Source organism: Sminthopsis crassicaudata, chromosome 1 (genome assembly GCF_048593235.1).
Source record: "Sminthopsis crassicaudata isolate SCR6 chromosome 1, ASM4859323v1, whole genome shotgun sequence".
Taxonomy (NCBI): Eukaryota; Metazoa; Chordata; class Mammalia; order Dasyuromorphia; family Dasyuridae; genus Sminthopsis; species Sminthopsis crassicaudata.
The window spans coordinates 612,577,392-612,589,460 of NC_133617.1; the positions used below are offsets into that span (position 1 = coordinate 612,577,392).

At 31.2% G+C, this 12,069-nt stretch overlaps 1 protein-coding gene across 2 annotated transcripts in view; it reads right to left on the reverse strand.

The window, feature by feature from the left end:
* The window catches only part of PARP8 (poly(ADP-ribose) polymerase family member 8), a 229,707-nt gene that overhangs the window by 187,893 nt on the left and 29,745 nt on the right, over window positions 1–12,069 (reverse strand). The gene's annotated exons all lie outside the window — the stretch shown is intronic.

Here is a 12,069-nt window from a genome sequence, read left to right on the forward strand (position 1 = left end):
ACACATTTTCTCTCCAATTAATAAGTTCCATGAAGGAGGGGAATATTTTCATTTTTTCCCCTTTATATCTCCAGCTCTTAGCTCTATACTCTATAAATGTAAATAATAGGCACTTATTAAGTATTTGTTGAATCAGTTAATACAATAGGTGGCTAATATTTTTGAATTAAGTTATTTGCTCTAAATTCAATGTTTTAAACTCCCCATTTTTAATATTATAAGTTAAGCAGGTTAAGTATAGTATAAGGTTTACAAAACACTTAGCTTGTTAGATACTCACAGTAACCCTATGAAATAGATAGTATTAAATCCCATTATTTCTACTTTAACAAAAGAAAAAACTGACTCAGCCACAAGATGTAGCATTTTTAGTATCTTGCTTTATTTCGTCGGGATTTTTTGTTTTATTTTTGCTGAGACAATTGGGGTTAAGTAATTTGCTCAGGGTCACACAGCTAGGAAGTGTTAAGTGTCTTGAGTCCAAATTTGAACTCAGGTCCTCCTGACTCCAGGGCTGATGCACTATGCACCATATAGCTACCCCAGTTAGTTATTATCTAAACTAGAATTCAAATACAAATCTTCTTGACCTGGATTTACTCAGTTATATTGCCTTTCAGTTTGAGAAATTTATAAAATTTAAACTGAAAAAGACTTGGAGAAGTCATGATAAAAATATTCAAGTATCTGAAAGGTTATTGTATAAGATAAGTAGATATAAGATTTGTTTTCTGGTTCAGTAGAGAACAGCATTGAGAGAAATGTATGTGAGCTACACAGGCAAATTAAGTCCTAAGATGAGGAGGAATACTTCATAATAATTAGATATGTTGTAAAGTAGATTGAGCTGCTTCTTGGAAGATAAAGTTTATTCCTCAAAGAAGCCTCCAAGCCAAGATCAAATGACCACTTGTTAGAGATGATAAAGAAATTTCTTGGTCAAAAACTCATTGTACTGAATAGCTTTCAATCCTTTCCTACTGTGGAGAATTTGTGATTTCTGTGAAGGAATAACCTACTCCAAAACAACTAAGTTTACTATAGTTCTTAGGGATTATAATTACACTTCATACTTAAATTTCAGCTATTCCTATAATACCTTTGTAGATTTTTTTAAGGACTTGAGGGTTTTTTTTTAAAGTCTCAATAATTCAAACAGAAAAAGAGACAAGAGAAATATTTTAATTAGCATCTGCATAAAAGGTTTATCAACCAATAGTTTACCTTCCATTATTCTTGTCATCAGACTGCTTTATGATATCAGTAACTCATCTGTCCTATTAAATATTCTCTTGTCATATACTTTTGTCTCCCACTTTCAGTATATCCTATACTTATTTGCTAGATTAATCTTTTTCCATTTATTTGTTTTATTTCTATTTTTATGGAATAAAGCATTTCCATAAATGAGTATAATTAAAAAGATAATTGTGTATGAAACTACAAATTTATTATGCAAAACTTGCAATTCCTTTCAAATATACAAAATTATCATGTATTTTTTTTACTTTTTTTAAATTCCCTATTTACTATAGAAATGGCTACCAATAGATACAAATATGTGTATGTATATGTATACATTATATATAATTTTTTCTATCCATACCCCTATTTATCAATTGCTTCTCTAGATGTAACTAGATGTAACTATGTCCTTTATACTTAATTTGGGTATTTTAATAGTCAAAAGACACTTGCTCAACAATATTCTTAAAGCAATACTACTGTTATTATTTACAGCATCCTCTTAGTTCTGTTATTTCACTTTATTTCTTCATATCTTTCCATGTTTTTTCTAAGATCACCAAGTTCATCATTTCTTATAACATAGAAATATTCCATCACAATTACATACCACCAACTTGTTCATGCTTTTTACCAGCTCAGAAATTTCAAATGATACCTACTGCCCACAGTATCAGTTTGAATTCTTTGCTTGCTATTCCAAGTCCTCTACAATCTGTCCCTAAGCTATCTTTCCTGTCATATCTCCTGGAATCATCTCCACTCTGCAGACACAAGACACCAACCAGTCAGTTTTAACTATCTGCTATTCCTAAACACGCCTTACAGTTCCCCAGCTTTTTTCCATGCTATGTCCTTCCACCTAAAAGGACCTTCCTTCAATTATCAAACTATCAAAATCCTATTCATTGTTCCAGACTCTGCTCAACTACCATCTTCTTCATGAAGTCCTTCCTAATATACTTAGTCAGAGATCTCTCCTACCTTCAAATAGTTTTTAACTAGCATAGCTCAACCATAGCTCATAAATTTAAAAAAAATATATATATATATTTAAATTTATATATAATGAATTTTATATATATATATATATATATATATATATATATATATATATATATATATATATATATATATATATATATATATATAATTCATTATCTGCAACAAATACATATGTTCCAAATGGTAGAAAAGTACATAGATAATGGTTACTAATAAGAATTATGTATAAATAGGAAATAAGTATATCATCTTCCAAGGTAGGGTATAAAGAAAGCTGCCAAACTTTAAAATCATGGAAAGTGAAACATAATTATAAGGCCGAACTAAAATTATTCCAACTCCAGAATTCCCTATTCTGAATTTAGCTAAATCTCCCAAAACAAATAATTGTCCATTTAAATCATTGCAGTTTGTAGAAGAATTTCCAAACTGAACAAGATACATAAGTATAATATCTCAAACAGAATTGCAGTGTGGATTTGAGTTCATGTATTAATTACAATGTTTATTTCATAGTTGGTGATTAATATGTTTTTGTCACTGAATTTCCCCAAAATTCATTCAGACAGCTGTGAGGAACTCATGAGAATAAAGCAATCATTATCAGTTAAAGCATGGAAGTTATATCACAAGATAACTTATAACAAGTAGAGTTGGGAAATGTATGAATAAGAGTCTGAATTAGTGTTATTTCACTAATTCAATATATTATTAGGGACAAAGCAGGCCTCATAGGCTGTTTTTTTCTGTTTTGTTTTTGTTTTTTAATTTGAGGAAACAGTTTGTTCTATATATACATCAATCCACCAAATGCTTAAATGAGTATGTATATAAGATTGATGCAAAGGGCAAAAAAAGCTCCAAACATGGGCACAGCAAAAATAAGAGAAAACCAAACATATGCTTCATGTCTTATTGATATAAATGTCTGCCCTAAAGCACAGTGAAGAAAATGTAGGTTACATTGGCTTTGGCTCCTTGTAGTTTATCAAATTAAGTTTTAAATTCCACTGCTTGAAATAAAAACCAAAATCTATGTTGGAACAATATATGGTATTTGACAAGAGAAAAAAAAAAATCTTTATCTGCAGTCTCATTATCTTGTCCACCAGCTCTGAATGAAGTTATCCACATACTAATCAATAGTTAGATGAAACTTGACTGATTTTTATAGCTAAGTGATACTTTTTATACAGAGAAAAATAAAAGGGAAAAAAGACTGAAACAATGGAAGTATTCTTTACAGTAGGAGTTCTTAACTGTCTTTTTTCATGGACCCTTTTGGCAAACTGGAGACAACTCAGAATTATTGTTTAATTCATAACTAAAGGAAATGCTACATTTTAACTAAGATTTAGTAAAAAAATAATATGTATTTATTTTCTCAATCTCTCTCTGAAATTTATTCATGAACTGTGCTTTGTGGAAGATTAGAAAATATATAAACCAATTTAAGAACCCCTATTTAATATTACATTAGAAGCAAATAGGTTGTTGAGTTCTGTTTTGTTTTGTTTTTTAATGGATACAATGCTCAAAAAAATATCAAAAGAGTCAGCTAGGTAGCACAATGGATAGAGCACTGGCTCTGAATTCAAATTCAACCTTTGATACTTGCTAGCTTGTGATCCTAAGTCAACCCCAAATGCCTCCCCCCCCAAAAAAAAAAAATATATATATATATATATCATCAGAAATAAGACATACATTTTAAAAGATGATTTTATAGCTGGAAACAATGTTAAAGGTTATATATTCTTCACCCTCTTACCTTATATATGAAGAAACTGAAGTTAAGAAAGGTTCTATTACTTTCTTGGGTAAGATAAATAGTAAGCAGCAGAGTTTAGATGTATACCCAAGTCCTCTAAATCTAAATTAAGCACTCTTTTCACTGTATTATTCCTTTTAAAACCAGATCCTGATTCTAGAAACCCTCTAGACTTGGTACCTTTTTGTTTTAATCTGGATGGAAAGGAGGTGATGCGTTTTTTTTTTCCCCCCAATTAACAAGCACTTATTTTCTTCTCTTCCCGATCCAATTGAAAAATAAAAAATAAAATCCTTCTAACAAATATGCTTGGTCAATCCAAATAAAATCCCACATTGGCCATATCCAAAAATATAGCTCTCATTCTTCATCCTGAATCAATCACCTCTCTGTCACGAGAAGGCATGCCTTATTTTTCCAAAAACACTAACTAATTTTAAAGAGAATTGGCCATAGATGGAAGGAACTGGCATCTACAGCTGTCTTAAGACCCTGCCATCTTTTTCTTTCTTAACTACTGACTTTCCATCCCTAATTCCAGTGCTAGTCTGAATCTCTGCTATAAATATACCTAGCAACAGTGGAAATAAGAAACAATCAAATGCAATTTCCTTATATTACAGATTTTTTTTTAATGAAGCTGAGAAAGAGGGATTAAGTTATACTCCCAGGGTCACACAACTAGTATTCAAATTTAGGCCTTCCTGATTCTAAGACCAGCAGTCTCTCCATTGTATCCCCTTTATTTTATTTTATTTTTTTCCCAGAGGCTGGGGTTAAGTGAGTTGCCCAGGGTCACACAGCTAGGAAGTGTTAAGTGTCTGAGACCAGATTTGAACTCATGTCCTTCTGAATTCAAAGCTGGTGCTCTATCCACTGCACCACCTAGCTGCCCCTGTATCCCCTTTACTTTAACTCAACTCGGTGCCACCTAAGTTAATCTACTTCATAAAATATCTGGTCTTTAGCATCTTTCTTCACTTTCACATTCCCCAAATTGTTCTTCAGACATTGTGTTTGTGCCTCCAACTCTCCTTCTGTAAAGTCACAGTAAAACGACTTCAAAGAATCTATGATCTCCATCTAAGACTGAAGCATCACTTTCTCACCTAATGTGATTCATGTGCTTGTCTTTCCATAAATACTTCCATAAAGCATCTACCCAATGTACTTCAGGCCTTCCTCTGGCTCTTTCACCATTTTCTGGATACAAGAATAGCACTCAAGCTATTAATCTTTTAAGTTTCACTTTGCTGTATGTCAATGTCTTTTTCTAATTATAAATATGCCCTTTACACCATATCCACACAAGCCATCATTGGTAAGTAATATATTATAATCAATTGATGATATCCTTTCCTTTCCTTTGTTCTTTGATTGAGCTGTATATTTTTATTCCCATGAGATAGTGATATTAAGTGGTCCATCATCATGTAGCATTATTTGAAACTATATGAGTGTTAAAATGAGAGATTTTTGACAATACCAACTAAGAGTGAATGTCTCAAAATTCTAAATAATTTACCAATAAGCATGCATTTTGATTTCTCTCACATATCCTCATGGGTTCACTAAATCAATAGGCAATCAATTATATGCTATAATTTGGCCACCATGAATTTTTTCTATTCACTTTGTTTTTCCTGCTTAACTGGCTATTTTGTTTGATTTCTCTCACATATCCTCATGGGTTCACTCAATCAATGGGCAATCAATTATATGCTATAATTTGGCCACTATGAATTTTTTCTATTCACTTTGTTTTTCCTGCTTAACTGGCTATTTTGTAACTCGTTCAAATTTGGGCTTAACACAAGACATCTTCTCTAACACTAGTTAAAAACTGAGATGGGTGCATTGTTCCTTATTTTATGCCTTACCTAAAGCTAATTCTCACTAAATAATAATAATAATAATAATAATAATAATAATTCTATGGTTTCATCTATTGTAGAATCTTGTGTGATTTTAATATAGGCACAAGAGATATTTTGTCTGAAGAAAAACTGAATTTCTCTCCTGATTCATATTTGTTTAGCCAATAGTATGGTTAAGATATCTGAACTCTTAGGTAATTTGCCTGATTGAAAATGAGATCTACCATTATATACTTCAACAACAATACTATATGATGATCAATTCTTATGGATGTGGCCTCTTCAACAATGAGATGAATCAAATCAGTAACGAATTGAACCAGCTACACCCAGCAAAAGAACTCTGGGAGATGACTATGAACTATTACAGAGAATTAATTCCCAATCCCTCTATTTTTGTCCACCTGCATTTTTTATTTCCTTCACAGGTTAATTGTACACTATTTCAAAGCCCTATTCTTTTTGTACAGCAAAATAACTATATGGACATGTATACATATATTGTATTTGACATATACTTTAACATATTTAATATGTATTGGGATCAACCTGCCATCTGGGGAAGGAAGTGGGGGAAGGAGGGGAAAAACTGGAACAAAAGGTTTTGCAATTCTCAATGCTGAAAAATTACCCATGCATATATCTTATAAATAAAAAGCTATAAAAAAAAGAAAATAAGATCTACTAGAGAAAATTACTTACCACTTTTGCATGAACAAAATCACTGCAAACAAGGGAAATTGCCCAAAGGACTAAAAAAGAATTTTGCATTAAATGATAAAAGTCGGTTATCCAAAACATATAGACCATTGATAATTCCAATCAATAATTGGTCAAAGAACATGAACTTTTCCAAAATAATGGCAAAGTCCCAATGATCATATCAAATCACATTTAACTTAATAAAAGAATTACAAATTAAAACAGCAGAGATTTCACTTCAGATCCCAGATAACTGGCAAAAACAATCAAAAAATAGAGCTAATGTTGGAAGAATGATATGAAAATAAGCTCCTCTATAAACTGTTGTTATAGTTGTGAATTAGTACAACTACTGTAGGGGGAAAGAGATATGTAATTATACTAGAACAAAATGATGAAATTATTCATAGCCATTGAACTGGCAAATCTATTTCTGGGCAGATATTCCTAAGGAGGCCAGAGACAGAAAGAACACATATACACAGAAAGATTGCATATACACCAAAAAAAAATATTTATTGTGATAACATAGAACTAGAAACAAAGTAGGTGCTTATTAAGTAAAGGAGTGGATGAACAAAGGTATAAAAATAGGATAGAAATAATAAATTGCATTAATAAATAAATATGAGAAAATGAGAGGCAAAGATTTGTATAAATATATAACAGCAAAAAGAAACAGAAAAGCAATATGATAAAAATCAATTTTAAAAGTGCTAAAATAAAGATTGATTCTGATTGATGAAATGATTGATGTTGGAGTTGGAGAACAAAGAAAGAAATATACTTCCTCTCACAGATGAGGGAATCTACAGGGTAAAATATAGCATATTGGTCATTATCAGACATCAGCCATATCAGACAATCATGTTAATGAGTTTTGAGGGAGACTTAAATGTTTTTTTTTTTTTATTACAAGAGTATTCTATTTGGGGACAGGGATATACAGAAGTGTTTCTAATATAAAAACAAAAAGATATCAATATTTTAAGAGAGAAAATAATCTATAAAAAACCTTCCTGTTCAATTTTTTTAGTATATTTCCTGTGTATATGCAAAAACTATTCCTATCAAGATTTTATAGAAATCAATTGACAAAAACAGTTAGTAGTTGTTGATGTCATATCTTTTATTCCCCTTGGCAAACATAGCATCTATAATCTCTTTCTTTTCTTTTAGAATCTTTGACTCTTTGGGATATAGTCAAAATATATCCCTCTGTTCTTTAAACTCTGTAACCTCCAACCCAGATTCCTTTTACATATGTTTGATCAGATCCATACACTTCCATCAATTTCATCATTTTTCAGTGCCATGTCAGGAAGAAGAAAATTGCAAATTGGATACTATAAAAGTACAATTTAAATGTAGTGCCAATACTTTCATCTATGAGGAAAAAAAGAGATCATCATTATAAACAAACTGGTCAATGTATTGTTCTTTTTACAATTTAATCTACTAATGTTCTTGAATGATGTTTCACATACCAAAGATGCTTAAAGACTATTTTCCTCTCGATTACTTTTCCTTATTTTGTAAGATGACACTACTATTAATTTTCCATTATTTTCCATGTTATATTAAACAAGTTGGTGGCCCAGAGGAGAAAGCCTAGAATCAGGAAAACCTGAATTAAAATTTAGTCTCAGATACTAACTGTGTACTGTGTGATACTTAGCAAGTCTCTTTATCTCTGTTTGCCTAACCTTCCTCATCTGTAAAATGAGGGTAACAACACTTACCTCACAAAGTTGTTATGAGATTCAAATGAGTTAATATTGTGCTTGACACAGTTTTTAGCATGTAGAAGGAACTATATGGGAATGCTTATTCCCCTCCTCATTCCCTAGTGTACCAAAAACCCATGAGATGCTGGACTAACTCATCTCTGTCAGGATGAAGAATAAATGTTTACTGTTTTAAGCTCCTGGACTCATTTGGACCACAATTCTGTAACTATTTGGTATTAATTAAGCTTTTCAAAAAAAGTTTTACATTTTTCTTAATTTTTTGTATCAACATTTTGTTTGTTTCTATAGGAAATTTAGAACTGCTGTACTGTTATCTTCTCAACTTGCCCTACGAGCAGTGCTGAAATGGAAAGGTTAGATTTCATCCAGAAAACCTGGATTCAAGTTTTTTCTACACCTACTAACTTTATGTCCATTCAGCTAGGATATTCGGATTTCTCAGATAATAAACTGATTAATGATAAATGGGATAATAATGATTTTACTACCCACCTAAGAGATCTATGTTGAGGTAAGAACTATGTAAACTTTAAAGTGCTATGTAAATCTGAGTTGTAATGGCATTGATTTTTTACTTTCAGCTCAAACCACTGAATTGGCTATATAAAGCAAATTAATTCTGAAATGACTCCTGAAATGAATCAACTGTTTCCTATCCCTTAGTCATAATTAATTTGGTTTTCTGGTGATTCCAATCAATATTTCCCATATACAGAGCTTTCCAACTTCTTCTTAAAGATATAAGTGTGTGGGATAGCCTTTGGCTATTTTTATTTCTTAAGACCAACTTGTATTTTCCAGTTTTGTTTTAACATCATTCCCTGTGTCTATCTTTGCACTAAACTCACCAGATATGAAGGTATGTGCCTAGTATTCAAATTTCTTATCAAGTGTCTTTGGATTTGGAGTCAAGAACCAGGTTCAATTCCTGAATTCATCTTTTTTATTAATTCTAACCTCAGAAAAAATCACTTAACCTGTCTACATCTCAATTTTCTTATCTGTCAAATAAAGGATATACTCATCAGTTACTTCATGGACTTATTGTAAGGTAAGTAGTTTATAAATGTAAGGTAAGTACTTTACAAATGTGAGTTATCATTACCACCTAATTTTCTATCAATTATTAGCATATATGTTACAACTATTTCCATGGAGATAAAGGATGGGGTTTATCAAGGTAATATGTCATATCCCACTAAATTATGTTTGTGGTACCTTTAAAGGAATGAAACTGCTTATCTTATTCATCTTTTTGAGAAAAATTATCAACTGCTGTTTCATTTAACCATAATTTTACGTATGACAAAGATCACTTGAATTGTACATTTTATCTACTAGCCTATTAAGTTTTGGTTTTGGGACAAAAGTTGCACATAAATAGTACTAACAATTAAAATTAACACTTTTAGGTGGCTTATTCCTGCAACTTTTAATAGCATTTTTCAAAACTCTATCACTGCCAAACTTATAAGGGGCCTCCACAGAGCAGAGCTGAAGGAGATAGCTACAAATGGCCTCAATTTCATGAGGGTTTGTTGATATAATAACAAATTATTTTAATAATATAAACAACTGATGATTAGAATCAGAAGATAATTAAAAGTCATCTAATTCAATCCCCTCATATGGCCGACAGTGGATCTGAAGTTTTCAGAAAAGGGAAGGGATTTACCTCTAGCCACACAACCAAGAAATCAATTAAAGAAAAACTTTGAGTAGTCCATCCAATGTCACCTACATGATAAAAAAATAGTCACACAAATAAATTAATGCAAATTAATCTTCATTGGCTATTACTAGAAATAATATATACTGTTTTTTTTTTTTAATTTCTAGATAAGATATGGTTATCTTGAAATAATTCTTAGCAATCTGGCAAAGCCTGTGGACCTCTTTTTCAGAATGATGTTTTAAATGAATAAAATAAAATACATATCACTATAAAAAAGCCAATTACATTAAAATTCAATTATCAAAATATTTTTTAAGAACAACTTCATGGGTGCCAATTTAAGAATCATGTGAAAAAAGGTATTACAATTCAACACACTGGCTTTACCTAAAATGATTTTAACTCTAGAATTCCATTCCTTCATCAGCCAAAAAAGACAAGTTTGCTTGTCTTTAGAGAATGATAGAGAAATCATTTTGTAGGATTTTTCCAACTTCTTATAGGGAAATAATAATTGGGAAATTTGAGGAAGATAATTAGGACATGATTGACAGTGTTCATTACTAGGGCAAATAATAACTTTTCATGAAGCATTGCATTAGGCACATAAAGAAAAATATATACACTAACAGGTACACAGGCATCTGAAGTGGCAAGTGAGTGAAAAATCCAGAAAATTGGCCATAGCATAATTATGAGAAGCAAGTTTAACTGAAAGCCAAAGCAAACCTGTCATAGACAATGTGGATCCAAGAACACTGGAATCAATGGAAAAATAAAAGTATGGCATTTAAAGCACATTATCTCTTATGGTAGCACTCTCTCAAGTCTGCTCATGTCTCTATTCTGATGCATAAAATATTTCTTTTTTTTTTCCTGAGGCTGGGGTTAAGTGACTTGTCCAGGGTCACACAGCTAGTAAGTGTTAAGTGTCTGAGACCACATTGGAACTCGGATCCTCCTGAATTCAAGCCTGGTGCTCCATCCACTGCGCCACCAGCTGCCCCCTGCATAAAATATTTCTAAAGTAAAGTTCCTAGGCTAGTTATTATAGAAAAATGTAAATATATCATTTTTTTTAAACTGACTTTTTAAATGTTAACTTGAAAAGTATCTAAAAATAGACTAGCCAACATCAACCAAAACACATACACACATACACACGTACACACACATTTAAAACTTTTGCAGTTAAAGATTTGAGTTCTTGTACATTTTTAAAACTACTATTTATAAACTGCAAAAATATCTGAATACAATGAACATATTTTAAAATAGGACACCAAAAATGCCCAGATCTTTTTTAAACTTGTGAACAGTTTTCTGTTTGTCCAACTGAAGCCAGTCTAAGCATAAGCACCCCATTTACTCAGAATGAGCAAAAAGTGTGGCTTTAATTTATTTCATTGCCATTCTCTTTCCAAAAATGGAAGATAAAGTAGGAAACTCATAAAAGTTAGGATAATAAACTTAAAACTTGAAGTGGTGATACAAGCTCCTTTCATGATTACCAATACTTTTATAAAAAAAAACCTATATCTCTTCTTTATTATTTCATGTTTGCAATAAATCAAACAAAACAATGGTAGATTATTTTTGTTGTTTAAACAACACTCCATACTTTCAGTTTTTCCTCCTCTCCTTCTAAATGTGATTTATACAACTAACTTACATAATTCCCATCATACTAAAGTACTATATACTAAGACTTCTCCCACTAAATCATTTCAATGTTCAAAAACAAAAATTTCACTTGACATATATTATGGTGACATCAAGGTAAGGATGGATTTAAATTCATCAAAATCATAATACTTGAAATTTATAATACACCCAGCAACACTAACTCAGAAACATTGCTTCTATATCTTAAAGTATCAATCTTATATATTCAAAAGGAATAAACTTTAACTGTGAGAGTAACAACATTGTATTTCTTAACTTCTGTTTGACTTGAAAAGGTGACTTACCATATATTTATTAATAAAAACCTTGTTGTTCAGTGGTCTCTGCAATATCTAATGCTTTGTGAGCTCATTTTGG